This window comes from Dipodomys merriami, unplaced genomic scaffold (genome assembly GCF_024711535.1).
Source record: "Dipodomys merriami isolate MVZ:Mamm:240054 unplaced genomic scaffold, mDipMer1.0.p SCAF_21, whole genome shotgun sequence".
Classification (NCBI taxonomy): domain Eukaryota; kingdom Metazoa; phylum Chordata; class Mammalia; order Rodentia; family Heteromyidae; genus Dipodomys; species Dipodomys merriami.
Genome location: NW_027203493.1, coordinates 15,514,780 through 15,538,881, shown reverse-complemented (window position 1 = coordinate 15,538,881; position 24,102 = coordinate 15,514,780).

Below are 24,102 nucleotides of genomic sequence, written 5' to 3'. Positions count from 1 at the left end.
TCAGGACTGCACAATGGAATCCTTTCTCCCTGGGCCAAAGACAATTGGTCCTCAGATGTACGATGGACCAATCATCTTCTCCTCTCAGGGGATTTGGGATGGGAGCATCAGCTGGTGGCATCAGTCACTTCCTGTGTTTGGGCCTGTAATGTAACCTCTTCTGTGGTGGGGCAGTTGTTTCTTTGCATCATTGGGATGAAAAGGAAAAGCCGGTATTCAAAAAAGTAATGTGAAAATGAAATAGATACATGGAGAGAAGTAGACATGAGCTTAGACTCCATGGATGTCTTGAAATGCACTCTCACACCCCCAACTTCCCTCCCGCCTCCCCCTCTTCCACCATACACACATTTGCCCCTACTGGTGAGGTAGTTTATGTTACAAAAGGGTTCCAACCAATTTGGGACAATACAATATCCCTTTTCAGAGATGACCGAGGACTGGGCAGAATGTGCTGATCCTCAATGAAGATTTCTACTTCTCATTGTTCAGAACTCAAGGTAGGAAATCAAAAACAATCTTACCTGTCATAAGTTCACCATAAGGCTACAAGAACTGCCTTTGTTCAATTTAAATCTTGGTTCAATTTCTAATGCCTTAACTCCTTTCCCTAAAAAAGTACTCAACAGTAACAACAATAAATAACTATTACATGAATAGCTTGTGTTGTGTTGTGCCTTGGAGAGATGTGGAGTGGTTCTAATATACTTTGGGTTCTGACTGTTTGCTTTTCATGTATTGTTTACTTTAATCTTTACCTCATACTGGGTAGTGATCATTATAAAACCATTTCTATCATCAAGAAGGCTGAGTCCTAGAGAAGCACATTGATTTTATTAAGGGGACATGGCTAGAAAGCCATGGATTTAAAACCCAAGTTTGGTTCTCCTCTGGCCATCCTTCCTTCCTTGCTTCCTTCCTTGCTTCCTTGCTTCCTTGCTTCCTTCCTTTACTCCCTCCCTTTCTCCCTCCCTCTTCCCTTCCTTCCTTTCTTCCTTCCTTCTTTCCTTCTTTCCTTTCTTTTTTCTTTTTTTTTCTTTCTTTCCTTCTTTCTTTCTTTTTCTTTCCCTCTCTATCTCCCTCTCCCTTCATTCCTTCTTCCTACTTTTCTCCTTCCTTCCCTTTCTCCCTTCCACTTGCCTTCCTTTTTTTTTTTTTTCAGTGCTGAGATAAAACCCAGGTGCATACATGCCAGGTAAGCAATACTGAATACATCCCCCTCAAAATTTCTTCCTCCTTCCCCTCCTCCTCCTCCTCCTCCTCCTCCTCCTCCTCCTCCTCCTCCTCTTCTTCTTCTTCTTCTTCTTCTTCTTCTTCTTCTTCTTCTTCTTCTTCTTCTTCTTCTTCTTCTTCTTCTTCTTCTTCTTCTTCTTCTTCTTCTTCTTCTTCTTCTCATTCTTACACAGGGAGGAAACATGCCTTGCTTAGATGTCCTGCTAAGTAGAATCTGGATGGCTGTTTGTGACTTGTTTTTGTGTGAGACAAGTTAATCTTCCACCTTGAAAGAAAGAACAAGGACAGGGAGAATCACTACCTCACACCAAGTCTATTGAGGATATTTCTGTATTTTCTAAATTAAGCATTGTTGCAAGCAGTAGGAATGGAGGATGGCAATCTTAACACCTTGTTTATTTATAAAGGTGGAGAAGCAACAGCAACAACAAAAGGCAAGAAGATAAGCAAGGGCCACAAGAACCTTAAATGGAGCCAGAAACACATACTGCCATCTGGCTCTGCCCTTCCCAGGACTGAACCTCCTGAAGTAGTTGATCTCTCCTGACTCATTCAAGGTCATTGGTGTGCTTTAAGGGTTGGATTTGCTTTTGTTTTCCTCTATTTTTCATGTACTCAAGTTTACATACTATCTCTGCCTGCCAATCAGTGAGAAAGCCAGAGGAAGACTTGATTATGGCTATATTCAACCTAGATTCAAATTTGTTAGATTGAGAACAACTGAGTAAAATCACTTACCTGAATCTAATTCATGCTTAGCAAAACTATCATGCCAATGCTTGAATTGAGCTTTTCAACCTTCTTAACATGGCCCTAACCCACACTCATCTGGAATAATTTGAAGCAAAATGTTTTATCTCCTGTGGCTGCTGTGAACTCTTTTTTGCCTTATTGACTATTTTGTTTTATTCAGATTGGAAAAAAACAGAACTCTCACAGTTGAATTGTTGTTCTTTATTACAGAGAAATGCTGTGTGCTTATTTTAAAGTATTTCTGTATTACGAACATAAAATGCAGAAAGGGGAAATTTGGATGTGAGTTTTAAATACTGTCAGTAGCCTTTTCAGGAAACCTTGCCAATGTTGAGAATTTCTGAAAGAATGTAAATTACAGGAAAACTCCAATTAGTCAAAGTGTCCGGGGAAGGGGAGATTCCAGGTTGTCTCAGCACTGACCAGAAAATCCTTTTCACATTAACCCTTGAGGAAATCTTACTGAAACGTAGGAGTTGAGTTTCCTGCCTTAAAAAACACAGTTGACGCTAAACATAATTTAAGGTCTGTCTGAGAGTTGAAGGTCAGGCTGTGCCTCAATTCCCATTGTCCAGAAAAACTGAAACACAACAAACAAGACAGGAGGTTAGGTAAAATTTGTCTTCAATTCCAGGACATGTTTTTGAAGTTCCTGAAAATAAGACTTTTTCTATTCATATTTTGTTCCTTTTTTGTATAGAAAGAAACACATAGGAAAAAAAAGTTATCAGAGTAGTTAATTTGTCTATCTAAATTCCAGTTAAGATTTTAGGCTGGGCATGATAATGCATTCTTGTAATCCTAGCTACTGAGGGAACACAGAGAGCAGGATTGTGAATTCAATTGCTGGGCTACATACAGATACCCCATCTCCAATACACAGATACATAAAGACATAAAGAAATATATAAACACACGCATGAGGAAATAAGCACATAAGTATATACCTAAATTAAAATAAGACAGAAGAAAAAAAACATTTTCCCATATTGAATTCTTTTTCATGCAGTCCTTAACAAAGATGTAACTGAAGACTTGTCCATCAGCAGATGCAACCAACCTTCTCCACCTGGCTTCCAATCCTGGCCAGGAGTACTTGGAGAAGTAAGTCCCTTCTGTAAGTCACATCCTGCCTCATTGGGTCATTGGGCCAATAACATCTGGTTTTTCTGTTGAAGGCTGTTCTGTGCATGGTAGAATGTTGAGTGAAATGTCTGCCAGCAGTACTCCCTTACCTCCTCAGCTGTGACAACCAAAACCATCTCCAGACATTGCCAAATGTCCTGGGCAAAATTGCCATCAATTGACAATCACTGATCTAGATGCAGGCACAAGTATTCTCCCACACCCCTTGTCAAGATTATGAGTTACCTTGACCTTGGTAAGTGATTTCACAACAGACTTCCTGTGCTATTTCATGGAAGAATGAAAATAATTCTCTGGCTCAAGCACTGTTTTGACTTGAATTGTTTGAGGCAGGCCTTGTTAAACACAACCACAGGTTCTGTATTATTTTAAGGAGGCAGTAGATTTACTTTCCGCATCAATCCTGAGTTTGGCGTTTAATACTGAATTTTCATAATCTTCTAAATTTCCCTTGAGGTCATTGTCATTATGGACATCAGATCAATGTCTCAGCCACTGACTCATGTGCTACACTGTCACCTTCAATTTCCCTTGTGCGTCTGTCTCAGAAATACTTTTACTACTGTTGCTACTTCCTTATGCGTGAGAGATTTTGCACCTCACTATTTTCAAGGCCATTTATCATTGCCTCTCTCCAGTGAGATATATTTACATTTCACATTCTTAGAGAATTCCCAGCACCTGTTAAGGGCTGGGAAGGTGGCTCAGTGGTAGAGTGCTTGCCTACATGGATGAAGCCCCTGGTTGGATTACTCAGTACCACACAAACAGAAAAGACTGGAAGTAGCACTGTGGCTCAAGTGGTAGAGTGCTAGCTTTGAGCAAAAAGATGCTCACCGACAGTACCCAGGCCCTGAGTTCACACTCCATGACTGGTAAAATAAAAATTAAAAAAAGCATCTGTTAAAGTGGTTGAATGTCAGTGGTAAGTTTCAGATTCCTGATTTTTAAGCCTAAGTTTAAGCCTAAATTTGCCACAAAAAGAGGTAGTAGGTAAGTCATTTTGGACAAGCAGGTTTTGTGATTAGGAGAGCTATCCATCTGTGTTGAATATCAAATTTCTATAAAATTGTGCTACATTTGGGATGTAAACTGCCGCCCAAATGTTCATGTGCTATAAGGGTTGGTGTTTAGTGGATACTGTTGGAAGGTAATAGGGATTTTTTAAGGTGGAGCCTGCTGGGAAAAAGTTAGGTCATTGGCGGGGAGGTGCTCCAAGGAGACTATGGTCTCCAGTGCTTTTCTTTTTCTCATTCACTTCCTGGCCACCATGAAGCTAGCAATTTTTCACTTCTATGCACCCTCACCATGATGTGCTGCTTTGCCACAGGTTCCAAATCAATGGAGCTACTGAACAAGAACCAAAGCCTTCAAATGTGGGAGACAAAGCAAACCTTTTCTTATTACAAGCTGATCACCGCCGGTGTTTATTACCATAACTCAAAGGTGATGAACACAAATCAATACTTCACAGGACATTTATTCTGTACTATGTGTGTAGGGAGACCCAATGGTAGCTCATGTTTTTAAACTTCCCCATATTTTGAGTCTTGGGGTGAGTTCCAGTCCTTCAGGGAAGGACTCTATAATCAATCTCAGCATGTGTAGCTGAGCAGCTCTGGCAGATAAAATTTAAGCAGACAAATATAGGGTCAGAGGGCATGAATTTCCAAAGCTCAATACTGATTGCCAAATTACATCCAGAAGCTGGTTCCCATTAGCAGTCTTTCTTTATTGGCAATTGTCTTGAAGGACTTCCATCTTGTTCTGCCAGGCTTCAGGCCGGTGGAGACATTTCCCATGGGATAGTCTTCAGAAATGTCAGTGTAATGAGATCCATCACTAGATATCTGTCAGCAGCCTCCCTAGACCCATCTTAGACCATCTGTCAGTGGCAACTCTATTTTGAGAAAGATGCTCATGCAGTTGCCAAAAACAAGTTTGCAATTGGATCAAGTCTTCCAATCAGTTACAATTGAACTGTGTTAACAACACATGGCAACTTTACTACAATATCCAGAGACTTCATTTCTAAAGGAATGTGTCCTTCTAACTTTAAGGTCAGGCTGCAAGTGGGAGGAAGTGAATTGCCTCTCACTTGAATTCTATAGAGCCCACATCATCTTAACTATGCTGCAAATTTGGCAGCAATGATCAATTGCCAAGCCTTATAAGGCAAATATAAGGAAAAAAGCATCACTTAGATGCAAGACTATACAATGCTCTGTTCTGACTAAAATACGTATAACTGGTACTTTGCAATGAATTTAAATTCTCTGATATCAAATGGTCTTGAGTAAGACAAATAAGTATGATAACTTATGTGCTCCCAGCCTTCTTATGATGCATGAAAAGGCTTTGGAAATTTTAAAAGCACAGTATCATTATGGGTTTGAACTGACTCTTAGATCCAGAGTTTAAAATATCTGAGATCAAATCCATTTTATTTTGGATGTATAAAATTCTCAGCAGCAGTAATAGCTTTGTTTTATCACCTTTCCAGATCCTTCCTAACCATTGACTCTTATAAGGAATTATGGAGCCCAAACTGTTCAAATGGTAGAGTTGTCTCTGTCCTCAAACAGACAATGGGTTCTCTTTTCTCCATATCACTTTCTGAAGTATTGCAAATAGAATGAAGTTCTCAGATACATAGGCTGTTTCTTAGCCCACTGGGCCAGATCATCTTTTTTGGAACCTAGTCTTAATGAACCCAAACACCAAATCCAGGCCAGAGAGGTTACCCATCTCACCCTTTGCCACAAGGTGTAATCTCCTCTTTAATAAGGTAAAGTTAGGCCTTTATGGTATAATGTCTTCATTATACCATAGCAAGAGGTTCAGGTGAGCAGATTCCTTCTGGATTCATTTAAGGTTTCTATAGATATGTAATCTTTCATCTCTGTCTCCTCAGAATACTAGTGAGCTGTTGGGGGCAAAAGAAATAGGAAGATGGAGACCCACAGAGAGTTCTACTCAAGAGATGACTCAAGAAATTTTCTGACAGTAATGAAAACTTTCCATTATGAAAGCATGGCATATTGCTTTGTAAATTTTGACAACTCTTCTGTGTTAATTCTTCTCTCTGAACGAAATCAATCTATTTTATATCAACATAAATACTTAGAGGAGTCCCAAACTTCTAAAGCTGGGCTTGCTGACTGTCCATATTACACTTAGAATTTGTCATGGCCTCTTTTTCTTCCATCTTTTTTTCCTTCTGTCTTGACTCTGTATGGAGTTCAGGATCAGGAAGACAACTGGAAGACAATGGCTGCATTAGCCATCTTGTTTCCCAATCCCTCTTTAATCCAGCAGGGCCCACATGAGTAGATATCACCAAAGAACTGGAGAGGATTTCCTGCCCAAGGCAATTAAGAAGCAGGTGTGCCATTTTCTGCTTCCTTCTTTCCCTTCCATCTGGATGCAGACAGTCTGTGGATATGGGAACAGTGGTTTTCAAACATGAATGTGTATCATAATCAATTGGAAGATTATTGTCCTACAGATGTCTGGACCCCACCCCAGAGCCCTCACTCAATAGATCTGGCTAGGACCTGAGGAGGTGAATATATTACATGTTTCTAGGTGTTGTTGATGTCCTGATTTGAAGACCACACACTGGGAACCAGTACAGAACGCAACACCTCTGTGCACATACCCCTTAGACACAAAACATTGTGATGTTCCAGCTGCAACTTGAACCAATAAAATCAGATAGGTTTTTTTGAAGGTTAAACTATGTTAATATAAAGTGCCTCAGGAAATTACCAAGTGGAGGTCAAGTTAAAAAAAAAAAAAAAACATTGCCTTACAGCCTAGATGCTCCACAATAGATGGGTGGATCAAAAACTATACTTCTTATATACAATGAATTTTACACAGCCATTGGAAAGGAAAATATTATATTATTTGCAGGGAAATGGGTGGACCTAGAACAAATCATGTTAAGTGAAGTAAGCCAAGCTCAGAGAGATGAATGGTACATGTTTCCTTTCATATGAGGAGGCTAGACCTCAAATACACTAGAACATGATAAATTATACAGCACTCTAGGCTTTTACACACAGTGATACCAAAGGACACTCTTAGGAGAGGAACAAAAGGGTGCAATGCCTATATACATCTGATCATACAAAATAATATATATATTGAAATGAACTCTAGGAGATGGAAATAAGAGGCTTTTTGCTGCTTTTTTTCTTTTCTTTTTGCTTGTTTATTCATTTATATGTCTTTGAGGTTAGGGGAAGCACAGAAGTGGAGGGACAAAGGGGAAACAAATGCAGAATGGTACTCACTAGACACATGTTAAAAATGAGCTATAGATCTTGTGGGTGAGCATGGGAAGGAAAAACTGGGAGAGAGTACAAGAGAAAAGGTGACATTGTCTAAAAAGAAATGTACCCTTTACCTGATTTATATAACTGTAACCCCTCTGTATGTCACCTTTATAATAACAAGAAAACTTTTTTTTTGTTGTTAGTCATGGGCCTGAACTCTGGGCCTGGGCTCTGTCTCTCTGCTCTTCAGCTCAAGGCTAGCACTCTACCACTTGAGCCACAGCACCACTTCCGGCTTTTTCTGCTTATGTAGTACTGAGGAATTGAGCCCAAGGCCTCATGCATGCAAGGCAAACGCTCTACCACTGAACCAACTTCCCAGCCCCAACAATAAAACATTAAAAAAAAAAAAAAGAGTGCCACCCTTAAGAAAAGAAAAAAAAAAAAAACAAGCAAAATTGCTAGGTCTGGAGTTTAAGCCTCAGTATAGCACAAAAGTATTTTCTTTGTAATCTTTATTTAAGATTAATTACCCTGTTTGCACTTCCATTCACCATTTCTCCATTCAGCACTTTTATACATTGTATCTTAGTACATTTTATCAGAATAAATTTACTTTTGTTAAAAAAAGAGCACTGCCTTAAAATGGAGTCTTTTAAAGTGTTTTTACATTTTTAATTGATACACAATTGTACATGTTTATGGAGTATGGTGTAACCACTGAATACACATATATAATGTATAATGATCAGATCAGAGTAATTGGTATATCCATCACTTCAAATGCGTATCATACCTTTCTGTGATGTGTCAATCAAAATTTCCTCTACTGGCTATTTTGAAATACACAATTAAATGTTGTCAACCATAGTTACCTGCTATGTGTCAGACATGAGAAGTTATTTTTCATACCCAGCCATACCTCTGAGCTCCTGTCCCTTCTCTCACCATACTCCCTTGGTGGCATCTGTGTGTGTGTGTGTGTGTGTGTGTGTGTGTGTGTGTATGTGTGTGTGTGTGTGTGTGTGTGTGTGTGTTTCTGTCTGTCTGTCTGTGCTCTGAACTCAGGGCCTTACACTCTTGCTTAGCTCAAAATCAGTGCTTTACCACGTGAGCTACACCTCCACTTTCAGCTTTTGGCTAGGTAAGTGGAGGTAAGAGTCTCTTGGATTTTTCTGTCTGAGCGGGCTTCAAATCTCAGATTCCTGAGTAGCTAGGATTACAGGCATGAGCCACCAGAATCTGGTTCTTGGTAGAGTCTTATGACAGAAGAAACATGGGTGTTAATCAGCCTGCTGGTAAGAAATACCCAGTTTGGTCTGTTCTATGGAGATAATCTTGGCTGAAATTTTGGGACTCATTTATGACTGTATCCTAACTAATATTGCCATGTTTTGTTAATAAGATCAAATTTGAATTCTCTTGTTTCTTGTTATGGCTTGGATCCTTAATGTCCTCTAGAAGCTCATGGGTTGAAAGCTTGTTCCCAGCTGATGGGGCTGTTGGGAGGTGGTAGAACATTTAATAGTTGGGCTCTGGTGGGAGGAAGTTGGGTTATTGGGCATGTGCCCTTGAAGGAGCTATTGGGTATGATTCCATCCTCTTTCAGATTTCCAGCAGCTATGAGGTGAGAGGGTTCCTCTGCCATGGCCTTCCCTCCATGACAGGCTGCCTACCACAGGCCCAAAGGCAACATCCAAGAGACATTAGAAACCTCTGTGAGCCAACCTAAATCTCTACTCTTTTGAAGTTGTTGATCTCAGGTATTTTGCCAGTGACAGGAAGCTACTTTTGCCTCCCACCTGTTCTATTCTGGAAGTACTGATTTGATTAGATTCCAACACACCTACAGTATCTCTTTTTCTAGAGTTGCAATCTTCAACAGAAATAAAGTGATGCTGCACATGAAACATAGGTAGATAGAGTCTTGTTTTCTCTCTTCTTTGGTGGCCAGAATGGCAGGCCCTTGTTCATTCCCTTCCCTTCCCTACCTTGACTGTCTCTTTGGACACACAACATTCATCTTTCCACCAGTAACCTGGGCATTGTCCTTTGACCTTTTCTACTCAAGGCCAGAGCTTTATCATTTGAGCTCCCAACTAGTAGTTAGTTGCATCTCACAAATTTTCTTACCGGAGTCAGCTTGATAACAGCAATCCTCAGATCCCAGCCTCCTGAGTAGCTAGAATTACAGGCACAAGCCACTGGAGCCTAGCTAAGTTCAGTGTTCTTAACCTGGCCTGAAAGGACTCAGGCAGCTATCACATGGCAAATATTCTGGGCAAAGTTGGTAAAATGCCATACTTGTTCCTTTGAAATATGTCAAAATCACAAATCAAAACCAACCCAACCCAAACAACAGTAATAAAACACACCAGCTAGTGCCAGATCTGAACAAGGAGAGGAAGGACCCATTTGCATTATGGGATTGTGCCAATGTCCTCTTTAAAAATAAAGCACTACTCCTTGCTCCTCTGGGGGCGTCTGCTGAGAGATGGACTTAGCAGGTTAAAGGTAGGCAAGATTCAGATGTTTCTGCCTTCCCTTGGCAAGATGTCTTCATAAAAGATTATTGCAAGTGAGATGATATCATATGCACTTAAAAGGCATGGGAACCGGAATCAGATAGGAATGACTTTTATGGAAGAATCAACCTGTGTGTCTGTGTTCACTTTAAGCCCGATCCAGGCATCCCTTGAATAATAAATCAGACAGATTCTCCTAGACCATAAAAATGTCAGTTTTAGATGGAAGCAAATGGGAAAGCCAATGGCTCTAAAAGACTGTGTTGTGAGTTCTGCCCTTTCACATAAAAGTAGAGGGACAAATAGTCTCAGGTAAGAATGGCTCTTTTGGCTCCAGGGCTGAGAACTACCCCTCCACTCTTGTTCTCAGACCTTTTTCTCAACTTCCCTTAAGGGAAAATAGCTCATTTCCTTGCAGGAAAGAAAGAAAATATAACCCAAGTTAATGCCCAAAGAAAATGTAATGAATCATGTAACTGACTTCAGAGGCTCAAGCACTGTCCCCAAGACTTAGTGTTATTCCGTCCTCTCCCTGGCTTGATTGTATTCTCAGATCAGTATGCCCTGCCAACAGCAACTATAGTTAGAGTGACTACACCTGCTCCAACCTCTCACTTTGATCCTCCAGTGAATCCCAAGAGAGTCTCCTTCCCAGAATTCTAATGCAACACTCAATGCTCCTCTTGTTATCACATAACTTTCAACAAGCCAATCATTGGAGGGCAAAGATCTATAATTCCCTGATTGGCTTAAACTTAAATCAATGCTCTATCCTGAACCAGGAGTGTAATCCTGCTGAAGGGACAGAGAGGAAATGGTGGAAATGTCTGAGTAGCGAGATTAAACCAATAAATGTCCAGCATAGTCCATGTTTAGCATCTCTGATCAGAAAATCCTCAATCCAGAATGCTCCATACATTTTTGAAGGCCAGTATAATGACACAAGACTGATGGTCCAATGTACAAATGTTTTGTGCACAAAATTACATTAAAAATGTTGTATAAGATTACCTTCAGCCTTTGTGTATAAAGCAAATAAGAAGCATAAATAAATTTCATATTTAGATTCGGGTCCCATCTCCGAGATATCTCAAAAACAAAAGTTTAGGCATGTATTCAAACACCTAAAATCCAAAACATGTCTGATGCCAAGCAATTTGGATAAGTGATACTCATCTGTACCTCTAACTTCCAGAGCCAGCCCGAGAAAATTCTCCTTCAGCTGTAGGACCCTGAGAGACAATTCAGAAGGCAGGTCTGATTTCCTGCATAGTTTCCAACCTGCTACAATGAAAGGGGGAAAGAGAAAGGCATGAATAATCCTGAAAAGAGAACAGAACTTAGAGCGGTGAAATTCCAGCTTCCGATGTTGCTCTTTTCCCCTGGCAGAGTAGTCACCCACACAAAATCTAGATCTTGAGTGTTGGAGCATTGCTTTCTTTTGGACATCCAGTGGATGCTTCTTCTCTAGGTGTCCTGGCCACTTCTCTCTCTCACTTCATAGACACAGGCATGGGTCTTGTTACGATGCCATGGTCCTGCATGGAAATCAGAGAAGGAATGACTTAGAAGTGGTGGTCAGAGGACCCATTGTTCCCTCTTGTAAAATAAGCGAGTCCTTGTTAATCTGCTGCCAGCCTTACATTTCTCCCACAGAGATCCCCATTGGATAGGGACTGTAAACAGGAAACCCGATACCCTGGTCTTCCTTTGTATTACTTATTGTTTTGGACAGCTGCAGAGTATTTGCCTGTACAGAGCTTGGGCCCAGGGTTGATCATTTTAGGAAGATGGAGCCCTAAGAAAATGTAAAAAAATTCTTCGTTTCCTATTGTCTATCTGAAAACCAACCAAGGCTACTGACAATGAAGAAACTCATGAGTAAGAAAAGTAAATTGCAGGGCAAGGCATACTACAGAGCTTCCTCTGGATATGGCTGATCAGCAGATGTGTCTGGTCACCAGATATGACTGGTCCCCAGATGCAGCTGGTCCCCAGGCTCAAGGGATCCCATACTACCAATATGGTACAACATGAGGATTAAGGACAATGTGAATCCAAGATCTGGCATTCACTAGCTGGGACTTCTGGGAAAAGCACTTCTGAGGCACTTCTCTGCCTCAGTTTCCCCAGCTATGTCATAGGGATAAGAATACTGCCCACCGAAAGAAAGACAGAGAGACAGAGAGACATAGATGAAGGGAGGGAGGGAGGAAGGGAGGAAAGAAGGAAGGAAGCATGCCAGGCACCTGTGGCTCAAGCCTGTAATCCTAGCTACTCAGGAGGCTGAGATCTGAGGATCTCGGTTCAAAGCCAGCCCGGGCAAGAAAGTCCATGAAACTCTTACCTCCAATAAACCACCAGAAAACCAGAAGTGGTGCTGTAGCTCAGGTGGTAGAGTGCTCACCTTGAGCTGAAGAGCTTAGGGACAGCACCCAAGCTCAGAGTTCAAGCCCCATGACCAACAAAAAAAAGGAAGGAAGGAAAGAAAGAAAGGAAGAAAGACAGACGGACGGACAGAAGGAAAGAAAGAAAGAGAAAGAAAGAAAGAAAGAAGAAAAAGTCTAAGTAGCTTGGTGCCAGTGGCTCATGCCTATAATCCTAGCTACTCAGGAGGCTGAAATCTGAGGATTATGGTTCAAAGCCAGCCTGAGCAGAAAGTCCTTGAGACTCTTATCTCCATTAAACTACCCGCCCCCACCCCCAAAAAAAGGAAGAAAAAAAGCCAGAAGTAGAGCTGTGGCTCAAGTGGTACCCACCCCTGAGCACAAAAGCCTAGGGATAGTGTGCAAGCTGACTTCAAGCTCCAAGCCTAGGAGCTGGGGTTTGTGGGGAGAGGGGGAAGGGAGTAATCTAAGTCAATTTAGGGAAACAACAAAGCAACAAAGTAGGGTTTTAGTTTTTTTGGCGGGGTGTGTTTTGTCTCTTTTTTAAGTGCCAGTCCTGGGGCCTAGGTACTATCCCTGAGCTTCTTTTTGCTTAAGACTAACACTGAGCAAAGGCTGAGATCTGAGCATTGTGGCTCAAAGCCAGCCAGAGCAGGAAAGTCCATGAAAATCTTATTTGTAACTAATCACCAATAAAGCTGGAAGTGGAGCTGTGGGTCACGTGGTAGAGCACCAACCTGGAGCAGAAAAAGCTCAGGACAGTGCCCAGGCCATAGCTCCACTTCTGGCTTTTTCTGAATAGTTTATTAGACAAATGAGTCTCACAGACTTTCCTGTTTTACAATTGATACTGCTCTATTTTGTTATTTTAACAACAGCAACAACAAACAGCTTTGTCGAGGCCGGCCACTGGTGGCTTGTGCTTGTAATCACAGTTACTACCCAGCCAGATACAGCATTTGTCAAAGGACTTTGAAATGGACTAAATAAGTTGCTTACATTCAATAAAAATCCAGATATTATCTTGGGTCTCTTGATTACTTGATTGTGGGGGGTATATGTATATGAACCTTTCATGGCTTTGAGTTATAGTACAACTTAAGTTATAGTTAACAAATATGTGGCAATACAAATGATTCTTTTTTTTTTCAAATGATTCTTCTTTTGTGTATATATATGTGACTTTTCCGTGACTGTGACTCTACTACTTGAGCCATGCCTTCAGTCCAACTTTCTGTTGGTTACGTAGATGAAATATCAAGCACTTTTCTACCCAGGCTGGCTTCAAACTGAGATCTCAGTCTTCTGAGTAGCTAGAAGTGCTGGCTTCAAACTGAGATCTCAGTCTTCTGAGTAGCTAGGAGTACAGGCATGAGCCAGCAGCACTTGGCCAAACAATTCTTCTTGGTAGATATGTTTAGTTTAGTATTTCTGTTTAATAAATTACTACAAATTTGGCAACTTAATAAAATGTATTATCTTAGACTTGGTGAGGGGGAGGAGGTCAGGTTTTAACAATACTCAACAAGGGAGACCATCTTGTCATCATGCTTGGGCCTGGGATTTACTGTTGTTGGCAGGCTTTAGCTTGAGACTGTAGACCTGAGATCGCTGCTTTCTTGTCAGCTGTGGGCTTTAGGCAGGGATTGTTTTCAGCTTCTATATGCTGCCATTCCCCTTCATGTAATCCTTTCCACGCTTTAACAACCTACTTCTCAAAAGCTAGGAGAAGCTTTGCTGCTTCAAATCTCTTCCATTAAGGGTTTCCTTGATTAGGTCAGACCACTTCAGAATAATCTCCTTTTATAAAATTAATTCACCTCGAAGATTTAATGACACCTGCAAAATCCCTTCACCTGTGTCATCTAATAATGACAAGCAGCCTGTTCTATCCACCATGCTGCCCATCTGCCAGGGGAGAGATACCGCAGGGCTTGCATGCAAGCAGGTAGGGGCCCAGAACTGTGCCGCCATCGTATGCAAATGAACTTTGGAAATTGTCCTCACTGTTCTTCGTCAACCAAGTTCTGCATCTAGTAAACCAAATTTATGTCACAACTCTTGATTCCCACGTGTGTATGAATCTGCTCTTTTAATTCATTCTTGAACCCTCAGGGACATCTTTCTGGTTGCTTCCATAAGGGATGAGTTAAATACAATCTTGACATCTGGTCATTTTTTTTCTTCTTTTTTTCTGGGGGGGGGGGTGTCCGGTTGTGGGGCCTGAACTCTGGGCCTGGGCGCTGTCCCTCAGCTCTTCAGCTCAAGGCTAGCACTCTACCACTTGAGCCATAGCACCACTTCCGGCTTTTTTTTTCTGCTTATGTGGTGCTGAGGAATCAAACCCAAGGCCTCATGCATGCAAGACAAGCACTCTTACCACTGAGCCACCTTCTCAGCCCCCTGGTCATTTTTTTTAATAAGTCCTCATTTTACTTTAAAAAAAAAATTGTCTCATCGCTGGGCACTGGTGGCTCACACCTGTAATCCTAGTAAGGAGGCTGAGATCTGAGCATTGTGGTTCGAAGCCATCCAGAGCAGGAAAGTCCATGAAACTTATTTCTAAGTAAACACCAATAAAGCTGGAAGTGGAGCTATTGCTTAAGTGGTAAAGCACCAGCTTTGAGCAGAAAAACCTCAGGAACAGTGCCAGGCTATTAGTTCAAGCCCTTGGATAGGCACACACACACACACACACACATACTCCTATATATTCATGTATCTATATGTTCATATTCCATATGTGCATCCATCTATATATATTCATAGATACATGAATATATACTCATCAATTTTAATATGAATACACCACCATTTTTAAACAATAGATATGTTGCTTAATACACACACACACACACACACACACACACATCCTTTTCATTTTTCTCCAAATTGTCCACAAATGAATTGGACTCCTTTGGCTTGAGACCTAATATTATTTGCTGCATTGAAGGTTGAAGGATGTTATGGGGCTGGGAATGGCTTAGTGGTAGAGTGCTAGCCGAGCATGCATGAAGCCCTGGGTTCAATTCCTCAGTAAAAACAGAAAAAGCCAGAAATGGTGCTGTGGCTCAAGTGGTAGAGCTATAGCCTTGAGCACAGAGAAGCTCAGGGACAGTGCCCAGGCCCTGAGTTCAACCCCTAGGACTGACAAGAAAGAAAGAAAGAAAGAAAGAAAGAAAGAAAGAAAGAAAGAAAGAAAGAAAGAAAGAAAGAAAGGAAAGAAAGAAAGAGAAAGAGAGAAAGAGAGAGAAAAGAAAGAAAGAGAAAGAGAGAAAGAGAGAGAAAGAGAGAAAGAGAGAAAAGAAAGAAAGAAAGAAAAGAGGAAGGAAGAAAGGAAGGAAGGAAGGAAGAAAGAAAGAAAGAAAGAAAGAAAGAAAGAAAGAAAGAAAGAAAGAAAGAAAGGAAGGAAGGAAGGAAGGAAGGAAGAGAGAAAAGAAAGAAAGGAAGGAAGGAAGGAAGGAAAAAAGAAAGAAAGAAAGAAACTGGGGAAAGAAGGGATGGTAGAGAAAAAACAAAGGAGGGGGTAACAGTGCTCCATAGGAAGTGTACTCATTATCTTACTCATGTAACTATAACCCTCTGTACAGTATCTTTACAATAAAAAAATATGAAAAGAAAGAGAAAAATAGAAAGAAAGAAAAAAGAAAAAAAGAAAGGAAGGAAGGAAGGAAGGTTGTTTCTGGCTTTTGACTGTTTTTATCTTCAACAGTTTAATCCTGAGACCTAGTAACCCAACTACCATGGTCTCAGCATTACAGAGGAATGAGCAATGCTTCTCTGTAATGCTACCTCACTACCCCTAAGCCAATTTCCTCTGAAAAAATCAGATATTATTTATCTGTTCCTAGCATGGTGCCAGTCACAATAGTAGGTCTTCCAGCCATACGGGGAAGGATGAAGGGGATAGAGGCATGAAAGAGCCCCAAATGCCCTGCCGCTATCCTAGGACCAAGCTCTTTGAAGGCAAGGCCAGGCTTTGCAGTGAGTACAGCTCACAAGAAGCCCACACACAACCACGTAGATAAGCAAAGCAAAAGCTTGCTCCTGTGGGAGAAGCAAATGAAAGCATAACATCAGTTAAATGATACATAGTTGTGAGATCATATGCTGTCATCAGCTAAGGTTGTAATGTGTAAAGTCAAAAGACATAAACTCATATAACAGTGATGGAAGAATGAGGATCAGTCTGGCAGGGCACAGGCCAAGGGAATTGGATTTTGGTTTCTCCTTTGCAGTCAGAATCTGGACTGACATATTGAGCCATTATCAGAGAACATCTTTCCCATCCAAGTGTAAAAGGCATCCTTCTAATCTTAATACCACATGCTACCTCCTGGTCCAGTCTTCTCCTCCCTGCCTCCAAAAGCAAAAGCTGAGCTACACATGGTAAGCACATGCCTGTAATCCCAGCTACTCAAGAAGTGAAGGCATTACATTCAGGAGTTTGAGGCAGTAAGTGAAACCCTATCTCAAAAATAAAATACAAACTAAACAGTTAGGCATGAAGCTCAGGTAGTAGAGCTCTTGTCTAGCAAGCCTGAGGTCCTGGGTTCAATCTTCAGTACTTAAAAAAAAATGAGGTATAGCTGGGCGCTGGTGGCTTACACCTGTAATCCTAGCTACTCAGGAGGCTGAGATCTGAGGATCGTGGTTCAAAGCCAGCCCAGGCAGGAAAGTCTGTGAGACTCTTACCTTCAATAAAGCACTAGTAAACCAGAAGTGGCACTGTGGCTCAAGCGGTAGAGCGCTCGCCTTGAGCTGAAGAGCTGAGGGACAGCACCCAACCCCAGAGTTCAAACCCCATGACCAACCAAAAAAAAAAAAAAAAAAAAAGAGGGTGTATTTTCATATCATTACTGCCTCTAAAGCTTTTCCAGTAAGGTGAGTCCCGGAGAGATACACAGAAAGAGAGAGAGAAAGACAGACAGAGACAAACAGAGAGAGAGAGAGAGAGAGAGAGAGAGAGAGAGAGAGAGAGAGAGCTTATAGCTATCTTTATCCATTTTTCATTACTGCACAATAACAATGAGACAACAAACTAATTTAGAAAAAGCATTAAGGAGGGGAGGGGTAATTTGCAATGTAAAACTCAATGCAAATCTCAGAAATTGCTTCCCAAACCCCCAATTCAGCTTACATTGTCAGCTAGCTGTATTGATTGTGCTTATGTAATTTATTTGTTAGAATTCCTGCTAATGGACACTTCAGGATCATCTCATACACTTAATGTATCTAACACCCATTGATCAGGTCATTGGCTTATTGGTGATCTGCTTTGCTGCCAAATGATTCTCAATGATCGCCCTTTTTTTTTTTCATTATGCATTCTTATTCCAGGAGCAGCTTCTATTGTGTTCCATTACACTAATGGAAATTATTGATATGGAAATTGCTAGGCACTGTGCTGAAGAACTCAGTGATACGCAATCACATTGCATTTCTTCAAGATGTAGATGTTCTTGTATAATGAGCAGTAAATATTGACATGTTGGGGAGATTAGTTAATTAATTTCATTCAAAGTGAAAGAACAAGAAGCATCTTTAGAAACACTAAATATTTTGCACAGCCATGTATACTTTGATAAAAAATAAATAAATCTGGGGAGTTTCACGTTTCTTTTTAACAGCTTGTACAGAACATGACTGCCTAGTTCCTGCTGAGTGTTTTTGACCAGTTTCTGTGAAGAAACTGAAGTACCCCATTTTTGGATGCCCCCTCACAGACCACCAGAGACCACGATCAATGCAAACAGCAAAGAGTCGTTTATTGCAAGCTCGAGCTTGGTCCTCCGCGCACTCGGCAACCGGTGACGCTAAGAGGCCCCGAGCATAAAATCAGCGCAGGTTTTATAGTATTGAACAAATTAACTTTAAGGAACTTTTACATAAGAAATTACATGATTGGTTAACATTTAAAACAAGTTAAGGTGGGCAAATATGATTGGTTGACCTTCACAGAAAAATATCCTTGTTCCATAGCTGACCACAAACGGTTATGAGTCACACCTGGACCCACAGTATGCATGGCATGTCTCCCCCTGGGCTCTGAAGAACCGGTTGGTTGGAACATTATATGGTTTTAACTGAAACTCTTAGCTCATGGACACTCAGGGGCAAAGTCACTTGGGGGCTAATACCTGCCTTAAGCAAACGCCATCTTTGGCTCCAAGAATTGTGCATGGCTTTCTGTAATAAATTCCTAGCATTGGGGCTAAAGTGGGTCACGAGTGAAGCCGCAGAACTGAGATGGGGTCTTAAGTAAAATGGAATTGCTTAGGTTTTTCAAAACTAGTTACAGGTGGAAAAGTTAGCACTGGGTGCTCAAATCTATGTCGTGTTATCTATTAAGTTAGCCCTGGTCACCTTTGGCTGCTGAGCACTTGAAATGGTGTTATGGGTGGGTTGGTTACAGAGGGGCAGATCCCAGATTCTTGGTGTCTCCACCAAAGAACTAAATGAAGGCACACACGTAGAAATGTAAAATGGCTACACAAAGAAGAGAGGGGAGGGGTTGGGGGGAGAGAGAGATAGGGAGAGATGGAATATTCCCAAGCAAGAAATGGGAGTTAAAGACTCAAAATGGCAGCTGTTACCTGCTACCTTAATTCTTTTTCTGACCTGGGAGAATTCCCACGATCTTGATTGTCTAGCAACCCCTAACCCTCAGGCAATGGATCTGGACAACCAAGTGAATGTTACTTAGTATTCTAAAATATGGAGATGTCTCTGGGCCTACCCTAACATAGAGACAATAGGGAGATTTAGGGCTTCCTTTTCTCAGATAAGTTTCTCATCTTAAGGTTCTCTACCCATTTAGAGAGTTCCCAAGTTTTTAACATTTCAAAGGAAAGGGCAGTTTTCTATAGCTAGCTCACCCCTCCCCCCGCCTTCTAGTCTGTGTACTTAGTATTTAAGGAGGTTTAACTGCTTTGTTAGTTCCTTCTGGGTTCCAACTTCTGAATCTGGCCCCATTATTTTTTCTGACCCTTTTAAAAATATTTGTTTAAAAAATACAATTTTCCTCTCTCCTCATCACCTATCTCTCCTGCCATACTTCCAACTCCAAGTTATTTCTGAATATATGTGCAAATAATCCCAAATGCTTCTGGTCCCAAGCATTTTGAATAAGGGATCCTCAGCCTGTATTGCCAGATGTGGCCAGCAGCTGCCATGCTGTTTAACACTGATAAAGGTTCACATTGTCCCAGAAATTTCTTTGGACAGTGCTAGCCTAGCACATTATGCACTATGCAAGTACTGGGACTGAGAATTCTCCCTTCCCTGCTAAGCCACTGCCCAGTAAGGCTGCAAAGAAATGACATGAGATAAAGTCACATCAAAAGTAAAACTGTGCAAATAGTGATAACAGGTGGCAGGCAAGGACTGTTATTAAATCAGGTATTTGTCCTTGGAAATTCTTATCTCAGTGCTGCTCAGACCATAGCTCCTAAGATGATATTTTCCCATTGAGTGATCACCTAATACTGATGGACAGTAAAGATGCAAATCAGGCAGGAAAAACTTAGAACATTTTAATAAACTGCTATGGGTATAGCTCAAGGGCTTATCATGTTTGAGGTTCTGGGTTCAACCCCTAGCTCTGCCAAACCATGAGAAGAGCATTCATTTCAGCTCCCGTGTCCTCTCTGAAGACATCAGGTGTTTTCAGCCCAAAGAAGTCAGATGATGGGTTCAGCAGCCAGCAAAGGTCAGTGCTGGTTTTATGTCTTAATCTCTTAAGCTCAGAGAGAGACAAGAAGCACTTGCTTGTTTAGGGAGGGGTAGGGATGTCATGGATTTTTAAAGTAAGTAGTCAAGAGGAAATGTCTATGAAGTTAAGAGTTAAGATTATTCTTAAATCTACACCCTCAGAACTACAAGTCCAAACTAATGTCTATAGCTTCTCTTTGTGTTTGGTTGTGAAATGTTTTTCCCAAAGCCATCGATGTTGTCAGGAAAAGTGGAGAAAAGAGGTAGGTAAAGAGTTAAATAATGTGGATTGGTTTCTTTTTTCTTTGGCAGGTTCTTTTTCAAGGCTCTCTACCAATTGAGCCATGCACCCAACCCATTTTGCTTTAGTGGTATTGGTGGTGATGGTAATGATGCTGATACTGATGCTGGAGCTTGAACTCAGGCCCTTACAATCTTGTTCAGCTTTTTCACCACTTGAGCCATGCCTCTACTTACAGCTTCTCACTGTTATTTGAAGATAAATGTTTTTGGATTTGTCTACCTGGGCTGTCTTTGAATAGTGATTCTCATATCAAAGCCTCTTGAGTAGCTAGTGTAAGGTCCATTCCTGGACTACGAACAGACCTCGCCCAGTACCTGCGTTACCTAGGCAACTGGGACACCTGGAAGAGGTCACATCCGCATCCGCTGAGGTCACATCCTAACCTGATGTGGCCACACCTTTCTCCCACCTGATCCCACTTCCCTTTACCTGGACACACCCTTCCCCGCCCCCTACCCTATATAAGGCCTAAACCGCCGCCAGACCGCCCTCTTTTTTCCTTTGCCAGCCGCGTGGAGTGCCAACCTTGCCTGGTCCCAGCAGGTCTACTGAATAAACCCCTTACCTGAATACCACGTGTGTGGTGCAGTTCTTACTCGGCTACCTCCTTTTTAAAAACCTAACAGCTAGGATTATAGACATGACCTGTTTTGGTTAATTTTGAGATAGAGTCTTGGTTTTTGCTCAGGTCACCTTGTACCTGGATCCTCTTATTTGTGGATCCTGCTGTATCCGGGGTAACAGGTACCACCACCAAGTCCGGCCTTGTCGAGAGATTGAGATCTCTTAAACCTTTTCCCTTGGCTGGCTTCAAACCTCCATCCTCCCTCCTGATCTCCATCTCATGAATAGCTAGGATTACACCTGACTTGAATGTATTAATGAACAGAACACCTCTGTGCTTTAGTTACCTTGATTCCATGTGTCCAGAAGTGAAGGTATCAAAATTAACCCTTCTTGAATGTCCCCAGTTTTCAGAGATGGAAAACAAGCTCCAGAGTGGTCAAGTCTATCGCTCAAGGTCTACTGACCTGGGATTTAAACCTGGATCTTGGCTGAAGCTAACCTGTGATTTACATCACAGCAGTGTTTCTGGGTACCTGGGCTGGGGCTCCAGGGAATTTCCTGCCATCCCTGGCCTTAATGTAGGATAAGTAAGTTAATTCTGTGTACTTAGCCCAGAAAGTCTCTAAGGACTCTGGCTACAGAGGCTGAGGCTCTTGGCTTAGTCACTGATAAATGGTCTCTTCCTTCTGATCCCCTCGTTCTCAGCTGTAAAGCTGTGTGCATGTTGGCCCTGAACAGATTGTGCTGCCAGCTTAGCTTCACAAGGCATGGTGGGATAATTTCTTTTTTTCTTTAAGATTTTATAAAGCTGAGTGTAAAAATGGGAATGTTTTCATAAATGCTTAAGCATCTTTAGTGAAGCTAATTTATAGAATTTAAATATTCCTTTCAGGCAGTTTAAACCTAAATTCCTCAGTAGTGGAGGTTTGGGGCTGGGAAACCGGAAATGGCTCTGTTTTATTGTTCATGCTCAGCCATAAAAAATTAAATGGCCTCAAAAGTGCAAGTCAGAGAGAATGTTTTTTTCAGACATTTTCTCTGAATTTGAGTGATTTGGTAACCAAGATAAAAACCGGATGTCTTTCCTTCCCTGCCTCCTCTTTCCCTGCCTCCTCCTTCCCTGGTTGCTTCCATAGGGCCTGGAAGCTCCCCCCTGTATGTCTGGGGTGACTCTGCCCAGCACAGCATAGCACTTCCCTAAGCCACTTCGGCCAACCGCTTCCCATTCAGCCCTTGGAAGCACATCTTGGGTATGACTGAAGTAAAGACTCTCAATGAGCCAGGTGCTAGTGGGTCACACCTGTCATCCTAGCTACTTAGGAGGCTATTTAAAGTCAGCCTCTTATCTTCAATCAGCCACCAAAAAGCCAGAAGTGGCACTGTGGTTCAAATGCTCCTGGAGCAAAAGAGTTCAAGGATAGTAGTGATCAGGCTCTGAATTCCAGCCTCAGGATCAGCACACACACGTGTGCACACGCACACGCACACACACACACACACACACACACACACACACACACACACACACACACACACACACAGAGCAAAGCTGATGGGGAAGGCCCTGAACAAGCAGCCAGCTCTGTGCCTTTTGGCACAGAGACAGAGCACTTTACGTATAATCCAAGTCCTTAGTAAGGCTCCCCTGCTAGGATTTGTGTTTGGTTTGTTTGTTTTTTTAGGTATTTTTTTTCTGCTTCTTTTTTATATCCCTCCCTGGTTTGAGTGTCTGACTGCTTTTTGTTTCCAGGTTTGATGAGACAGCCAACCTCCCTCTTCTCTGTTCTCCATGGAGTCATGTTGCGTAGAAATAAGTAGTATTTAATGCATTGCAGGAGCTCTTTCTCTCCACTTTTCATTTTCCCTCAGTGGAGACCACAGCCCAAAGATTCTAAACCTTCTCTGGGTATGCTGACCACGTGTGTGTGTGTGTGTGTGTGTGTGTGTGTGTGTGTGTGTGTGTGTGTGTGTGTGTGTGTGTGTGTGTATGTTTGTGCATTAGTCCTGGGGCTTGAACTCAGGGTCTGGGTACTGTCTCTGAGCTTTTGTGCACAAGGCTAGAGCTTTATCACTTGAGTGCCACCACCACTTCCAGGTTTTTGGTGGCTAACGGGAGATAAGAGTCTCACAGACTTTCCTGCCTGACCTGGCTTTGCACCTTAATCCTCAGATCTCAGCCCCTTGAGTAGCGAGGATTACAGTTGTGAACTACTGGTACATGGCAGATTCATGTTTTATAAAACTTGTTCATAGCTGATATAATCTTAACCTTTCAACCAAGAGATTAGGGACTGTGTAATGAGTACATCACTAGGTGATGTACTATGCCCAGTGTCATGTAATAAGTGTCCCATCTCACTGAATTCACACAACAGTCTTGAGACAAGTATGATCACCATCATCTCACTTGGCAGAGGAGAAAGCTGAGGCCCAGATTCTGTCATGTATTCAAGGCTGCATTCCTTGTAAAGGGGCCTAGCAAAGTGAGTACCCTGGTCCATTCTTGTGTATCTCTTGGGCCTCAGAGTGCAGAAGCTCAGCTTTGCAGATCATTTAGATGGAAAAGAAAGCCATTCCTCACACTGGCCTCCAGGCTATCAGAGACAAGCAGTCTCAGTAAACTGAATTAAGCTATTTAAGAGATAGCTATACAGCAGAAAATCATTGTATTAGTCCAAAGAAGGCAGGACCTCTGCAATAACAAAGCTCCAAAGTATTAGTGACTTAGTAAAGTTCACATCTCACTCATGCAGAATACTCAAGCCAGATACCTATGCCAGACAGACTGGGCATGTGTCCCTCCTTCAGGTCTGTCCCTGCAGCCTCTATGTCCTTCCCTGCAGGCAGACACCAGGCATGTGAGGACAGAAGGTTCAGATTATTCTGTTCCTCACCCTTCAAGTCATCTCCACATATTTATGCTGTTAAGGTCTGAATGATTGTCTTCCCCCAATACCCAAGTTTAAGCCCAACCCCCAAAGTATATGAGGCCTCTGAGAAGTAACAGGGCATGAGGGTGTGGCACTGGTCTGATAGTATCTTTATAAGAGATAGCAGAACTCAGGAGGCTGAGATCTGAGGATCGAGGTTCAAAGCCAGCCTGGGCAAGAGAGACCGTGAGACTCCTATCTCCAAAAAACCACCAGAAAAACCGGAAGTAGCGCTGTAGCTCAAGTGGTAGAGTGCTCGCC